Source organism: Rousettus aegyptiacus, unplaced genomic scaffold, assembly GCF_014176215.1.
Source record: "Rousettus aegyptiacus isolate mRouAeg1 unplaced genomic scaffold, mRouAeg1.p scaffold_m13_p_8, whole genome shotgun sequence".
Taxonomy (NCBI): domain Eukaryota; kingdom Metazoa; phylum Chordata; class Mammalia; order Chiroptera; family Pteropodidae; genus Rousettus; species Rousettus aegyptiacus.
Genome location: NW_023416311.1, coordinates 90,741,560 through 90,759,012, shown reverse-complemented (window position 1 = coordinate 90,759,012; position 17,453 = coordinate 90,741,560). Strand labels below are relative to the sequence as shown.

Genomic DNA, 17,453 nt, shown 5'->3' with positions numbered 1-17,453 from the left:
GTCAGTGCTTTTCAGAATTTATTCACCTAGTAGAAGAAATGATACTGCATATGAGTTAGACCATTTGTTTAGAGACCATCAAGTTAAAAGATCTTTTTTAAGTAAAAGGACAATACAAATAGAGGTAAAAGAGTCTACTGGACAATCCCACCAATGAAGAGCAGAGTAGAAAATAATTGAAGTGCTAGATCCAGCTGGTTGTTTTACTCTTTCTTTCTTTCTTTTTGTTTATTCGTTTTTTTTTTGTTTGTACAAGTGTTTATTCAGCTCCTATATTACAGAAGGCACTTGACAAACTCTGTAAGAATAATAAAGCTCCTTAGAAAGCTTCCCATATAGACAAGTACAGAAGTAAACTGCCCAAGGCAGAGTGAGTTGAGTTCACTCTCAATGACTGACAATCCTCTGTGGAGCCTGAAGGAAGGAAAGATCACTGGCCAGCAAGGCTTCAGGGAAGAGAAGGCATTTGAGAAGAGCCTAGGAAGATGGCAGAATGTTGAAAGCCAAATAGTGGTGGATGAGAATTGACTGAAAGTGTAGAGGTGTGAAAACAATGTATCTTTCCAGTTTGGCCAAAGAATGGTGGAATAGTGAGGATGAGGCTGAAAAAGCAAGTTGAGGCTTTATTGTAGATGGATTTGTGCCAGGCTGTAGGGGTATATTTCAGTTAGTAGCTAACAAGGGGACTACTGAACACTTCTTCACAGATTGAAATGATTGCAGGTTTGAGTGATTGGAAAGGGGAGGCTGGGAACTGGGTGAGCAGAGACCTTGGGGGAACGGACTGGGGCATGGGTAATAGGAACTGAACTGAAAGGAGGAGAATAATTTTAAAAATTATTGTGGAGTTAAAATCAGCAGGACACAGCCCCTTGTTAGATGAATAGGTGGAGAAAGAAGATGTGGCTTTAAGCATCAAAGATAATTGCAGGAGAACTGTGACACATAGAAGCAAATAATGATGAGTTTTGAGTATCCTTGGGGAACGCTGCAAGAAGAGGGTTCCTGAGTGCATGGGAGAGACCATGGGTACAAAATTGTAGGAATTTGTATCGAATACCAGTGACATTCAGCTGCTCTTGGAAGGAAATGGAGAATGGAGAGCCTGGAGATGCCTCAGAGTCAAGAATTTGGATAAGACAATCTAGACAGGCATTGTTGAAGTAAGCGACTTGAAGTGTGGGCTGGAGAGGGATAGAAATGAAACCCGAGGTGCTAAAGGATGAGAACAGTAGAGAGAAGGCTCGGGCTGAGGGAGGTTAGCATCTGCAGGAATAAGGGAGCGGGGAGTGGACGACAGAGAGAAGGCGTTCTGCAAGGACTGGTGGGAGAGCCTGGTGTGGAGATGCTTTAGTGGTGAAAAAGACGAGTGTGGAATTGGGCCGTGCCAGCAGGTGTGAAGTCTGGAATTGTGGTTGTCAAGGAAACTCGTGAGGTTGTCAGTCCCGAGAAAAATATTCAAAGTAAGTTTATGGAAAGCATATATGCAGTTTCTGTGTATTTGTGGAGGGGGGTACAGAAAAAGGAAAGGAAATTAATAGATATATAGATAGATATAGATATATAGATATAGATATAGATACAGATACAGATATAGATACGGATATAGATAGATATGTGTGTGCGTGTATACATACATATATATATATAGTCTCACATTTTCATTGTTGCTTCTGTGATTCTTTCTGAATTGAGCCAACTTGGAGCTTACTCATTTTTATATGATCCATGTGTTTTTTCATGTCTTTGAAATATGCTGGATGTAACATCTTTTATTTTTCTTTGTTAATCCTGTTCCTGGGGAAACATCTACTGCAGAGTCTTCTGCCAACTTATATTTTTCTTAATCTTTGCTGTCTCTGCCAAGGTTAATCGAAATACCTCACACCTGGCCCCAAATTTCCAATACAAAATTTGTTTCTCTGGTTGAAATAGCAAAGAAGGGCAAGGAGAACAAGTAAGAGAGGCTCCCAATAGGAGAGGAGAGGGGGAAGGCAGACAAACAGATTTTAAACCATCGTGGAGGCCGTTATTGATGACTAAAGCATTTGAAAATTATACCAAACCCAAGGTTGCTTGGTTTTTGTTTGGTTGGGTGGGATTTTTTTCTTGCTTAGGTGGTCTCAAGAGGCAAAGACATAGAATAGAGGAAGAATTTTGTTTGGAGGTTGTGGATTGAGAGAAAAGAGAATAACCCAGACTTTGTATTGATTTCGTTCTACGTCACCTGCAATTAGACAAGAACCTTTCGCAACATCCATGCATGTGTGCTATGTCTATGTGTACAAAAGAAGGAAGGCTTAAATTTCAAAATCCCTTTTGCAATGGTATCACACCCTCTGTAATGATCCCCCTTTTCAGCATTCCAGTCAGCAGTCGTGAGTCCAAGGAAAGCCCAAGATGCTTCATTAGGCTAATAAATGCACTATTATAAAGGGAAGCCTGTCTCGTTTTGTTCATCTTCTAAGCCCTATCCTATTCTAAATCTTTTGGGAAGATTTTATTGTGGAAGAGGAATTAATTAGAAGGGCAGTTTGGTCTTGATATCTTTTCTCCAAGCGTTGTCCTGGTCGAGCCAGAAAGGTTCAGCTGAGTTTTGTTTTGTTTTGTTTTGTTTTGTTTTGTTTTGTTTTGTTTTGTTTTGTTTTGTTTTGTTTTGTTTTGCAACCGACATGAAAGTAGTTCCTCTGGGGTTGGTGAAAGCATTATTTCTGGAGGAGCTGGCTGGGTACAGTTCTCATTCCCTTGGGTGAGTCACCTACTGAAAGTAGAGAGGCAAATTAATGAGAGATACAAGTGGTTTCTAACTGGAGAGGCCTTGGCAGGAGGAAAAGTCAAAACCCGGGCCTTGGAACTTCATGTTTTCAGCTTATACTCTGGCTTTAACAACTAAAAGTTTAGCTTTGAATGCAAATAAAGAAGATCAATTTTGTTCTTTCTTTGTAACATTTTCTTGCAGGTTTTTTGTTTGTTTTTGTTTGTTTTTTTTTGTTTTTTTGGTGAGGAAAGGAAAAGGAAAGGAAGAACGAATAACTTCCAAAACATGCAATGGTGCCATTACTTAAGACTCATTGTTTAAATTCTTTTACACGATTTTCCCCTTACTGAATCCAGGGTTAGGTGAGGGTCCCCCCCCCCCCGCCCCGTATTCTAATGAAATATCTCTTTCTATTTATCTTTCGTAAGACCGTGTTTCATCGCTTATAAATGGGATTTGCTTTGGTCAGATGAATTTGTATAACTTAGCTAACCTTTGAAGGGTGTGGGAAAAGAAACTTGTTTTTTTTAAATGGAAACCTGTGCTGGGCTGTACTTAGACACGCGCGCGCGCGCGCGCGCGCACACACACACACACACACACACACGCACGCACACACACACACACACACCACTTTTCTTTCACCTGGAGACCACCAAGACTGTGTGGATGGTGGAGAGCTGGTCTGGTTTTTGTTTGGATTGGGTATTTTTATTTTTAATATTTGTCTTCTGAGTCAGAAGTGGTTATCTCTTAAAAGAAAAATCTGATAGTTTGAAAGCTGGGTGTTTGTGCTTTCCCCTTCGAAATGTTAACATTTAAGCAGCCTTTAGTGAGCTTCGGAATTAGCAGCCCACGAAGATAAATTAGTGACCTTCCCCCCACCCCACCCCTGCCCCCCATACACTGGTGCGGTTCTACCTCCCTGTGGCTGGCTGGGAGCCCCCTGGGCCTGAAATGGATGATCCTGCAGCAGACTGGTCCAGCTGGGTGGCATGAATGCCTTGCCTGGACAATGGTGGCTTTTCATGCTGATGTCGTAACCTGAAGAATGCAGCAGCCCGTCCTTGAGAGGAACCTGCTTCTGTTGATGTGTTTATGTGGTTTCCGGAGGTGGGAGGTAGCCAGGGGGGTTGGGGGTGGGGTGGGGTGGAGAGTGACATGCGGATTGCCTGGAAATTTACAAGTCAGCTGGAAACTGATTTATTGAGACTTTATGAAAAGTTAAAAAAAAAGAAAAAAGTCACCTACTCAGTTAGTTTCCTGACACTTTAGGTTAAAGATTGATGAAAATGAGGGTTTTCTGTTTCAGACGCTGACCCTGATTCCTGGAAGACCCCACTCCTATCACAGCTTGTGTTTCGGGGTGGTTTTAAATGGGGTCTTTTTATAAAATTCTAAACTCTACCTTTTCTGCCTTGCTGTCTGCTGAGTTAGATACCCTACCTGGAATATCGTTGGCCGTTTGGATGTCTGAGGCTTGCACAATCTATTGCAGCATGGTATGAATAGGGCCAACATCAGTATCTATTAACTTGCCACCATCAGAAGTGGGACTGTGCCACCGACAGTGTCAGTGGCTCCATGCATTGGACGACAGTGTCAGTGGCTCCATGCATTTCATCCCTGCTACTGCCCGAAATTCGTAAAGAGGACAACACAGATTTCAGCTAAGCCTATCACTTACCCTCTTGGAGGCTTAGTTTTCTTGTCTGTAAAGTGAAGGAGGTTTATAGCCTTCTAAAAGGACTGTTTTGAACATTAAGATAGCAAAGGATTCACCCAGCATAGGGCCTGGGAAAAGTAGGTACCAGATAAATGCTATTGAACAAGTACAACTTATGATAGATTCAAGACACAACTTTATTTTTGCTTTCCTTGGTGCTTACACATTTTATTTGGAGGTGGTGGTGGTATTTTCTTTTTAACCCAGATGAAAAATCAGGCAGGCCTGCCTGTGACTGTTATGCTTGAGTCCCTTTAAGTCACATGGTCTTGAACAGGAAGATTGAAAGCCGACACTGGTAATACCGAATATTCTGCACTTGACCTAGCCGCAAAGCCACACTCCACCCTTGTAGCCCCCAGTGGTCTTGCTTCCCCACCCACCAGCGACTTTCTCTTTTCTCTTGCTAGGGTGGTAGGATAGGGTGGTGTGGGGGAGTGAGATAAAGGACAGAGAAGCTCCTAATCAGATTCGTGGGACCTGGCAGATGACTGAAGCTTTCCTTAGGGGAGCCTTTATGGGCTCTCAAGGGTCCCTATGGGACAGCGCTCCCCCACCCCTTGCACCCACCCTGCCCCATCTCTGTTCTGACTCAGGCATGTGCTGCCTCCATTAGTCCAGGGCAGCTGGCAGATCACCTCCAGCCTCCTTCAGCCGGGGCCACCCGCTTCATCGGCTCCTACAGCCCCTGGCAGTACCTACCTTCCCCCTGCAAGGGCCCAGTGGGCCCAGTGAAGAGGATCCAGGAAAGACCCCTGAAAAGGTACTCCACAAACCCACAGAGGGAAACGTAGAGGGAAAGAGAGTTCAGAGCATGGTTTTCTTTAAAAATCTCCTCACAACATTCTCCTTTTTATCCTCTGATCCTTGTTTTATGCTCTAGGTTCTCAGAGCCACTGAGTGAGTGAGTGAGTGAGTGAGTGAGTGAGTGTAAGAATCTGTCTCATATCCGCCTTGTTATCTTGATATTTATCATATTGACAACTCAGTCTAAATCGAGGCAGGAAATTTCCCCCTTCGCATATAAACATGTTGGCCATAATTTACCCACAGGAAACTAATTGACGGCAAAGATGTAGCAGAATGGGACCTTAGCAATGATTAAAAGCTGGTGTCCCATTGCAGATGTTTAGGGCAGTTGGAAAGAAATTAGTATTTGATATTTCAAAATAACATCAAAGGCATGATGATGAGGAAAAAGTTAGAGTTTTGTTGAGTTTTCTTTAATTAATTAGCTTTGTCTTTTATTTTGAATTTCCTGATTGTTGGGGGAATAGGGTAGCTTAAAGTATCTAATAAAGAATATCAGGTCCTAAGGGTCTGAGAAGTTTCAGATTCAGGTTCTGCTCTGACAGGGGCTTGGCACAGGCTGGCCACACCCTCCCTGCACATCAGCGCTCACCTGGAGTTTGCAGCCTGCCTCTGTGGGATGCTTCCTTTGAATGGTTCCTGGGGCCTTGACTTGGTTTGTACCCTCTGCCCTCTAGTCTAGAGCCCACTCACTGGTCCCTCAACCTGGAGAAGCCTTTGTGTTGTGAGGTGAGCACTATACTCCCAAGAGCCTGCTTTGTTTCTAGAAGGCCTGGGAAAGGCCCTTGGTGCAGCCAGGAAGCAGTAGTTTCTTCCCGAGCTCTGCCTCTGTGCAGCACAGCCTGGCAGTAAGAGGTCAAGGTTTGGAAGCCCATTCAGTCCTGATCTAACTGTCCATAGGATGTATGACCTTGGACATCTCACCTAGCTTCTCTAAAGCCTCTGTTTCCTCATCCCTAAAACAGGAAGTATCAACCATGTGGAGTCTGTATGAGTATCAAATGAGGCCTGGCGTGTCGGGCAGTTAACTCAGAGCTTAGTTCATAGTAAACACTGAAAAATCATTGCTGTTATACTATGACTTGGGGAAAAGGCAGTTCCCTGGCTCCCACTTCAGGATATTCCTATTCTGGAATCTGTATTTTCTACAGCTTTCCCCAGATGCTCTGTCTGGTGAATCAGCTCGGAAGCGCTGGGTACACCTCCTCCTTCCACTCTGTGGAGTCATCTTTATCTGCCGCAGTTCAGTATCCGATCGTATGTAGGCAACTGAGGCAGCAGGGCTTCATGGTTAGAGCCGCTTTGCCATGCACTACTGGTGTGTATGTAGGGAGGTTATTCACCTCCTGCTGCCTCTGTTTCTTCTTCTGGTGATAATATTGGTGCTGCCTCCGAGGTCGCTGTGAGGATTCAGTGAGTTATGCAAAGAGCTAAACCATGGCAGGCTCAATAAACGTGAGCTACTATTAGATTTACTTATTTGGGAACACTTATTACATACCCTGAGGAAGTCTTACAAACTATTAATGAAAATTTGAATTCTTTAAAAAATTATTTTCATTGTTTCTTAAGTAACATTCAAACCACAACTCTAAATATGAACAACCTGAAATTTCAGAATTTTAATGATTAAATATTAAATAACTAAGTGCTAAATAGAAATAATTATAAAAACAAATTAAAAATCTAAAACAGAACAGAAAGATCCACTACCTGTAGCTAGCTGGCCCTATGTTTACTTTCTCCCTCATTTAAATACTTTCATGGCTTCAGTTTAAAAGTTTTGTTTTTGTCTTTATTTTAATTTTTCTCTTTAAATTTGTAGGACCTATAGGTTTATCTTTAAAAATTTTTAGTGTCACTTTTTAAGGTTAATATTCACTAGATGATTTAATTTAAAACATCATTTTAAAAGGATTTTTTAAAAAAATTTGAAGGCGAAGATAATTTTTTCTTAATATTTTTTGTTCTTCTTCCCCATAGAAGTATCATAGACATTATCAAAGAGACTTTCACTTTAAAGCAAACTAAAAAAGGCCTACGCAATTTAAATAACTTGTTTTTTTTTTTTAAATCATTATGCTACACAATCCATAAACTTTTAATAAGCTTCACAACTAAGTTCAAGTCAATTTACAGTTAAGTTTGGTGTCTGGAATCCGAAGCCTGAGTTTTCAAGGGCCATTATAAGTAACAGTGGTGAGCTTATTGATTCAAAACATCTTTGCACATACTTTTGCTTATTTCTTTAAAATAAATGATTCGAAGTAGAATTCTTAGGTCAAAAGATATGTACTTTATTAAAGTTTTGTTGCATTATCATCAAGTTGCATTTCTAAATAGCCGAACCAGTTCATATTCTCACAAGCAATATGCGAGAATGCTTGTTTCTTACACACTCTCACCAACATTTGTTAATATCATTTGCTACTTTAATAAGTTAAAATGGTATCATACAGCTTAAACATACAACCTTATGTGCTTTACTAGTGAGGTTGAACATGTTAAATCTATTAATTCACTGCTTTTATTTTCAATCTTATGTCTTATATACTCATGTTCTTTGACCATTTATTTTAGATTTTCCCCCTTTTTATTATTGATTTATTAAGCTTTTTAATATAGTAAAGAGTCAAATCCTATTAAATATATTACAAATAGTATTCCTAGTTTGTTTTTTACCTTTTAAAATTGTTTTTTTGATGTGTAGAAATTTAAAAACTTTTTGGCAACTTAAATTTTTTTCTTCATGGTTTTATTTCTTTTCTTTAGGATAGGTCTTTCTAACTTCGAGTTTCCATAAATATTATTTTAAAAATTTCTAACTTTTTAACAGATTAGGCATTTGCTTACTATGCTTTTCCAAGTAGTTGAACATTTATCCCAATACTGTGCATAAGTCACACCAGGAATAGTTACTGATACATAGTAGTAACTTGAAAAATGTTTGAAATCAATAAATATATAATTTAACTAATGTTATTACTTAAGAATTAACTTGTTAGGGTTTAATCAAGCATTTTCTTATATTTGGAGAATGAAGAATAGGCTGAATTATTCATATATGTTAGAGAAGATCACAAACCTTGAAGCAATTAGCCTGTATCTAGATAACAGTAGACCATGAAGTAGTTTCTTTATGTGAGAAGAGCCATCAGTTATCCAATGCACCACCACCTATCATGCTAGGAAGAATGGGGCTATTTTGACAGAACAGCAGACCCCATTGGCTGCTCACCCTAAGACTACTTTTCACTTTAATAGTAGAAACTGATTTTATTTAGGCACGAGTCAGCAATATGCTCAAGGAAGGTGGTCCCAGGGCAAAAATCATGAATCATCTAACCATATGGTAATAACCATTTTTTTTTTTTTTTTTTTTTGTCGGTAATGGGTTTAGAGGTAGGTATGTACCTCAATTCTGACTAATGGGATCTGAGGAAAAGTCCACCAGAGGCCTCTCATACTCTCATAGGAAAAGACCAATGTGCAAGGGGAGTTTCCTCTCCCTACCTCCCCCAACACACACACGCGTGCGCGTGCGCGCGCACACACACACACACACACTTCCCACACTTCCTCCCTTCGGATGTTGTCATGTGAGAATGTGATTGTGGCAACCGTCTTACCAACATGAGGAGGTCTGAGTCTTAACAATGCTCATTCTGTAAAATAGTCTACTCTCAAGACTTCTTGTTATATGAGATGATGAACTCTATTTTAAAAACTATTTTTTGTTTTTTTGTTTGTTTGGTTGGTTTTTTGGTGTCCAGTACTGTTCTCTTGGGTGAGTTACTCAGCCTTTCTGAGCTTTAGTTTTTGTGAAATACTTTGGGTGCGCTGTATGGTTGTCACGGGCCTATCTAGATTTAAAAGTATGATTTCAACTGATGACTAGTTGCCCTCTGGAGCATCTTTCTATTTGCATTCTAAGAGATAGTGCTTTAAATCCTGAAATATAGAGAATGATAATTAACATCTATAGAGTACATTTCACACACATTACTTCTTATAGTCTTTATAGCAACCGTGAGAGGTAGGCATTCCCATTCTGCAGATAAGAAAATCAAGGCTTGGAGAGGTTAATGACATAACCAAGGTCTCTCTGGTAAATTGACTGAACCGAGACTTAAACAAACCCCTCTTCTTGGACTCCAATTCCATTCCTCCTTCCCCTGTGCCTCACAGCCACAGGCGTCATTATCTGTGGTTGGTTTATAGCAGCAGACAGACTTCCAATGTGATTAATTTCTCCTGGCTGTCCAGATGATCACTGATCACTCTGTAAATAACTCCATGAACAGCCAGAGTCCTGAAGGAATTTTACCACCCACCAATGGATTCTTTTTTCAATGAACTTAAAGGGTCAGGCTCTGATGTTTATATGAAAGGAGATAAAACACACCTGTTCTTCTGGGAATATACTTTAAGGAAAGGAGAATATATGACTTATTTTGGATAGGATATTTATAACCTACTAATCTATAAACTAAATGAAGAATTACCTTAAGCCAGAGGTCTGCAGGCCCTGGCAGAATACAGTTTACACCCTGATCATGCATCCCGGCACCAAAAGGAAGAGGAGAGATGGTTATGACAGGTGGGGATGGGCTCTTTGCTCACCACAACCCATTGCTAATGAGTATCTGCTGCAGAGCTTGCGGACATTACCTGCCGTCTCCATCTCCGAAGCCTACAGCATTCAGAGCAGGAGGGAAGTTGACATTATCTGGGCCTCCCCTTCACTTTGTAGGTGAGGAAATTGCCTTTATGGTTATATCCTGTGCATCTAGCATAGAATCTGGCCCATAACAGGCACCCAATAAATATTTTCTGTATCCTGTTGTTGATTAATGAAGTTGAAGCCTGAAGAGGTGAAGTGACTTGTTCAGAGTAAAATAACTAATAAATGACAGAGCCCAGACTTCTGGTCTCCTCAGCTTCATCCGATAGATTTAATTCCAATAAAACTGGAAATATGGACTTTGTTGGAGGTCAGAAATATCACTACACTTGGGAAAATCACTATTTTAATTGTGTCTCAAAACATCTGGGATCTAATATAAATACATCGTTCTTTTAAAAAACAGCCCAACATGTCTTCCGAAATGAGTAGTGATATGTGGTAGAATGACTGGAATGGCTCTGGGAGTATTTAGTCATGGAAATCTGCCTATATCAATGGCCAGTTGCTCTGATTAGCCTGAGCAATCCCTTCTCTATGGTTGGCATGACTTTGGCCACATTATGTACCTACCAGGCCATGGGCATAACTTCCTTATAGTATCTCGATCTTTAAACACATGTCAATGGCTTAAATATGATCCACTGAGCCATCTTAAAGATGAAACAAAAATACTTAATAGAAACATAAACTCTGAAAAGATTGCATCAGGATAGGAGGAGAGTTCAGCAACTTTGACTTGGTAATGAAAGAGAAGAGGAAAAGAGAAGGGACTGTTGGCTCCTTGGGGGCAGAGACCGAGTGATGTTTGCTGTATTGAGCACAATGCAGGCAAAAATTTGTTGAATAAATGAAAATTACAGTCATTACATGTGTATGCATATATTAAATACATAAATATATATGTATGTGTATGTGTGTGTGTATCTATGTGTATATGTATATGTATATCATTACTTTGGTAGAGCAAACACTATGTTCCCTGGTCTCTACTAGCTGAGTTGTTGGCCATCTTTCTTGTTTTGACAGTAACTCAGGCCTCCCAAACATGGAGCCTGACATGATCAGTCTAAATGATCCCACTCTATGGCTCGGACTGGCAGAGATGGCGAGATCCATAAATTTAACAAGATGTTTCCCGAAGACTTCTAGTAAAGAAGTTTCCATTCTCTCTTATGGAAGCCACCTAGAGAGATTCTCTTTCTAGTGGACAGAGACATTGCATTGCACAAATCCATGGAATACTGTGCTATTGCAATTCATAATAAGAAATATGTATTTGGTCTTCTGGCACAGTTCCTAAAGCCCTCGAGATTTCCTAAATGATGAGAGCAATAAAGATGTCTTTTGTTATGTTAATGAGATGAATTTTAGAAAGCTCCTGGGTTTGGGGGCTGGTTGCCAAGAGAACCAACCCTGTGATTCGAGTGTTGGGACTGTTAGTCCCACCCCCATGAGCTGGGGAGAGGGGTTGGAAGTGGAATCATTCGTCCATGGCCAATGATTTAATCAATCATGCCTATGTAATGAAGCCTTCATAAAAACCCAAAACGACAGGGCACAGATTGCTTCCAGATCAGTGAGCGTGTGGAGATGTGGGGAGAGTGGCAGGCCTGGAGAGGGCATGGAAGCTCCTTTCCTCACACCTTGCCCACTGCATCTCTTGCATCTGGTTGTTCTTGAATTATATCCTTTTACAATAAACCAATAATCTGGTAAGCAAAATGTTTCTCTGAATTCCGTGAGCCACTCTAGCATATTAATCAAACCCAAGGAAGGAGGGGGACCTTGGAACCTCCCATGTATAGCCAGCCAGTCAGAATCACAAGTCATGACCTGGACTTGTGACTAGGGTCTAAAGAGGGAGAAGAACAGTTTTGTGGGACCAAACCCTTAACTTGTGAAATCTGATGCAATCTCTGGGTAGATAGTGTCAAAATTATGTTGAATTGTAGGACACCCAGCTGGAGTCCAAGAATCGCTTGGTGGTATAGAAACACTCCCTCCACCCTCCATCAGACTTGGGGACTCAGAACCTTGTAGGTATCATTGGTGTGATGTTTAATTCAGTTTTGTGAATGGTGTACTCTCGAGTTGTGCAACATGGTGGGCCTCACAGTGGACATGAGTGAGGAAGCATATATTCCCCAGAAACTGCTGGCAGCTATCTTGTGGCCAAAAGGGAAGCCAGCTTTATGGTACAACTCAACATGTGGAAGATGGTTTGGAGACATAGAATGAAACTGGGTTTTTGATGACACTTTTGAGCTACTGGAGCAAGTCTTGCTGAACCTTTCCGTGTCATTATCATGTGGCCCCATATGTCCTCCACTGTTTAAATATGTTTGATTCAGGTTTATATTACTTGCGATAAATAAGGTCCAAACGGATACACACAGAGCAATGGATATCTTAGGTTTGTAGCGTTAGTCTCATCAGGGTAGACACCCAGGTCAGACCACTCGGATCTCAGAGAGACGATTTTGTCCTGAGTGTCCAATTTCACACCCTATTTATAGTCACTAGATAATTACCTAGTGTCTGTTTCAGCTTGGAATAGACATGACAGCGTCTATACACATTTTACAATTCTCATCAATAAACTTTAGCAAAACTTCTTTTACACGAGGCACTTTGCTAAGTGCAAGGTCATAAAACATAAATTTAAAATAATAAATGTGTTTAAAACCATGAATAAGACAAGAACCCAGCTTTCAGAAACTTAGTTTCCTGGGCACTAAGGGAGGATAGGGGAAGTAGGAGTAAGAAGGAGGCCATAAATGTCTCCTGTCATATAAGGCACAATTATTACATGTAAAAAATGAAAGGCAAATACACTACCCAGGAGGGAGAAACTAATTTCAAGTTGGGGCACCAGTAAAGAGGTCAAGAGTAAGTTTGCCTATGAGCTGGACTTGAAGAATTCACAGAATTTCCATAGCCAGCAATGAGGATAGGGCATCCCAGGCAACAAAGGGAAGCAAAGGCCAGGAGGCAGGAAATTATGGATGAATCGTCTAGTGTGGCGAACACCGATGTGTGGGAGAGACGTAGGAAGGATCAGGCACAGGAGGTAGGAAGGGCCTTGAGTGCGGGGGGCCCGGAATGCTTTCTAAAGGAGCTGGGCTTTATTTAGCCATAGAACAATATTCATGTAAATAATGATAACATATATAGTGCTTCTTTTGTGTTAGGAATTGGTTTAAGAAGTTTATATATGTAGACTAATTTAATCTTCATGACAACTTGATGACAAAAGTACCATAATTATTCTCATTTTACTGACAAGGAAAATGAAGCACAGAGAGGTTAGGTCACTCGTCCAAGGTCACACTGAATCACACTGGACTGATGGAGCTGGGAGTCAAACCCAGGCAGACTGGCTCCCAGGTCTGAGTCCCCCAAGGTACGCACAATAGTGATGATGTGACTAGTGTGACTCAGGCATGACCATGGAGGACAGATGGCCGTCAGACTGTCCCAGTAGCTCAGGTGAGAAAAAACCAAAGATCTGACTCCTGGGTAGTGTATTTGCCTTTCATTTTTTACATGTAATAATTGTGCCTTATATGACAGGAGACATTTATGGCCTCCTTCTTAGTAGTAGAGAGAAGGAAAGGGAGGAGATGGAGCTCAGAGATACATACAAAGGAGGAGACTCCCTACAAGGATTGTAAACTGGGGCACTAACCTGAGCCGTTTGTCCTGCAGTGTTTACAGACTGAGCTTTGAATGCATTTTGATGGCGGATACACTGTTTCCCCATATCACACCCAGACTCTGCCTACATTCCTCTCTCCAGCCTGACTTTTGAAAATTAATACACTTATGACCCCTGTTCCATAGAAATTGATGTTAGGGATAAATGAATAAGTCAGAGATGAATAGAAGATGTCTAGCTAGGGAGTAGCAAGGGTGGGAATGCTATTACTTATGGGACGTGGCATAGAGGGAGGTTAGGAAGAGATGACTAACTGGCCAGCCTGCGATATGTGGAATGAGAGGTATTTGGGATAGATTTATAGATGGCCAGTACGCACATGGGAATATAGCCTGGAGCTCAGGAGTTAGCAATGGTTCTAGTATAGGTGTAGGGAAACTTGCTAAAGTCATGGAGGAAACATAGGGTAACACATGAGGGCTGGGTTCACATGCCTGTAATGGACAGGTAGCTCATTTTCATCAGTTTTAATCATTTAGATCCCATTATACTCAGCAGGTTTTAACCATATAGATTTAATCCAAAGAAATCAGTGGTTCTGGCTCCTGGCTGTACATTAAAATCACCTAGGGAACTTTAAAAATGCTGATTCCAGGCTTCCCCTCCCCACTCTTAAATTAGAATCATCTGGGCCTGGGTATAATTTTTTAGCTCCCCATGTCCTAACAGGCAATCCGACGGCTAAGCAACACCTGTAAAGTTTATCAGTGCATCATAAAAAAAAAAAGAAATAGAAGAGGCATGCTATACCCCAGTCCCACAAAGGCCACGGCATTGTGCCCTTTGCCTTGCCTGGAGTCAGATGTTTGGTTAGTCAGGGCAAATGACTGGATCCCTGATGTCTGAGATGGGCAAGAGCAAGGCTTAGTGCTCAGACCCTCAATGTTGTGTGGAGCCTGTTCAGCCCTTTCTTCTAAAGCCAGGATTGGCCTCTGTGACAGAAGGGGGGCCTGGGCCTACAGGTGGCAGGCAGGTGGCCCAGCTGCGAAAGGAGATGGGATCAAGATGCCACGAACCTGATGGAACATTCATGCTTTTTAATGAGCACGCGGTGAACTTGGCTCATTTTCGACTTTAAAAAAGTCATCAAAGTAAAGCAATAAATAGATAGATACAAGTGTTCCAAGTGGCTTTAATGTGCAGCTAGGTGGATGCCGCTACCCCAAATTGTCCAATTGAACTGCATTCCGTTCACTGTGGATGAATGCAAGTAAAACAAAGAGTTCGCCAAATTCTACTTATTTAAAATAAGATCTGTCTTTCTGATAATAAACGTGATAGATGTTCATCGTTGAAAAATTGGAAATCGAAAAAGGATAAAATAACATTAAAATCACTCTAAATCTTACTACTTATCGCATTTCTTTCTGTTCATTTTGAAGTGCATGCATATATGACATTGCAGTCGACAATGCTATATTTATAATTTTATGTAATTTTATTCTTATACATTTAATTTTATAAATTTTATTATATAATTTTACTTTTCATCGAACATTATATCATAAGTATTTCTCCACGTCATTAAAATGCCTTCAGAAACATCATTTTAAGTAGCTTCCTAATTTTTAATTTGTATGGCTAAAATATAATTTACTCAATCATTCTCCTGATCTTTGAGCACATAGATTTTTTCTTTTTTTCTTTTCTTTTCTTTTTTTTTTTTGTTATTGTAAGTGATTCTGGTATTCTTTATGTCCAGATTTCATATTAATTTCATAGATCAAATTCCCATAAGTAGACATACCAGATTAAGGAGTATGAACATTTTAAAGGTGTAGTCACAACTCTGGCTAGTTATGCACAAATGAGATTACTGGAAGGAGCCAGGAGGAGCTCTGGAGGTCAAAGAACATGATAGATGACTAGAGTCAGGAAGGCAGAACCCAGGGGGCTCTGTCTCCCAGCTCCCCACTGCCAAGTCTGATTGGCTCATGTCAGACCCTGGATCGATCAGCAGAGAAAGGACACACACACACACCAGGCCACTGTGAGCACAGCATCCACCTATACTTGTGTCTACTACATGAAAATTCCTACAAATAAAATTCCCGGGTCAAAAAGATATGGATATCCTAAAACTTCTTAATATAAATGGCCAAATTTCCTGCCACAAATGTGCTGATTTATACCTTCACGAGGTCTGTGTTTGTATCACAATCTTGTATCTGGCATTGGTATCTATATCTATATCTTTTTCTATATCTATATCTACCTATATATAGATATAGGTAGATATATATTTAAATATATATATATTTAAATATATATACATATTTAGTTCCTCCAAAATTTGATAGGTGAAAAGCTGTTTCTCTTTTTTTGTCATTTTAATTGACTTCTCTATTTTACTTGTAAGGGTTTTGAATATATTAGTGATGGGATATTTGTATTTGCCCTTCTGTGAACTGAGTGTTTCTACCACTCATTTATTGACTAGGATCTTGGCTATGTGAACGACTCAAAAGTACTCCTCTCTACTCCCTCACACCAAAACCCCTCATAGGTTCTGATATCGCCACATAGTTAAATAAAAACATTTGTTTCTTTGAATAATGCAAAAGGTTTCAGTTTGTACTTCATGTGCCTCTTTAGTGTGCCAAAGATTTGAATCTTTTTCCAAAAGAATGTTAAAAAAAAAAAGGCTCCATATAAAAGCCTTAAAATTTCCTTTTACTAAACATGATTTAAAAACCTTTGATTTGTAAAGTATTAAAAAATCCCTGTGGCTTATGTGGGAGTTGGGGACGCCGTCTTTCACTAGCTGCTGGATGATTAGTACTTGGAGAAGAAAAATACTTCCCTTATGTAGACAGATGAATAAACCTATCAAAGATAGGTCCATAGTCTGAGCTGTTGATGGATAAATCAAGGAAGAGAACAAAATTATGGGTTGTTAAATTATTGTTAAGTAACTCTTGATGTTCCAAGTCAGGAGATCCTTAGTTTTATGTATCTAAAGGAGAAAAGTTTGAGGCTAAGCTGCTCTTTGCTCCTCATAACTGAAGATCATCACTTTTAATTGGGAGAAGAAATCTGTAAAAAGAACCTCGCCATTAATGATTATTTCATTATGTAAGCAAAAGAAGTCATTAAGGTTCAAATGAAAACAAGACCAAAATCTCCTTTCAGATACTCATTTCCATTTTCTCCACCGCCCTGTTTTATAGGTTTACATGGCCAGATGGTTCCAATTCATAGTGCTTATCACGAATGTCTTTTTTTGCAATGGGTTTTGATATGTCCAAACAGAGACTCGAGTTTGTTGAGTTTGAGGACTCAAAACATTCCCGGTGATTTCATTAGTTCTTAGATTCATGATGGGCTCGTAAAATTGCTGACCTTGTTGGACACATCATAGAGATAGGCTCCGTCTAAATTCATGTCTGTCCTGCCCCAAGGATCTACCTTCCAGCTTTACAGAGTGGAGAGGGAAAGGAGGGCAGAGGAGAGAAGAGAGCTGCACATGGGACTTGCCTTCATTAGACCAGCCCACCTGGGCTGCCCTTACCTTACAGGTCTGGAGTGAGATGAGGGCAACGCTATGGACGTTTGTGATCAATTTAGATACGTATTTTTCTCACATCCAAAGATACAAAAAAAGAAAGCTCCAAGGTAAGCTCTCACAGTCCAGATAGTTCTCTGCAGTCCTCTGTGAACTACATTTCCCTCATGGCTGCAAGGCCTCCAGAATCATGATCTTCACATGACAGCTTTCCCAGCAGAAAGGGAGAGAAGAAAGCAAAAGGCTTTC

The 17,453-nt window shown here is 40.4% G+C and overlaps 1 long non-coding RNA gene across 1 annotated transcript in view; it reads left to right on the top strand.

The window, feature by feature from the left end:
• The first annotated feature begins 4,847 nt into the window (after positions 1–4,847).
• The window catches only part of LOC107509722, a 36,759-nt gene continuing 24,153 nt past the window's right edge, over positions 4,848–17,453 (top strand). Inside the window, exon 1 of the long non-coding RNA XR_001596634.2 lies at positions 4,848–5,247. This is a non-coding gene — a long non-coding RNA (uncharacterized LOC107509722). The remainder of the gene's footprint in view (positions 5,248–17,453) is intronic.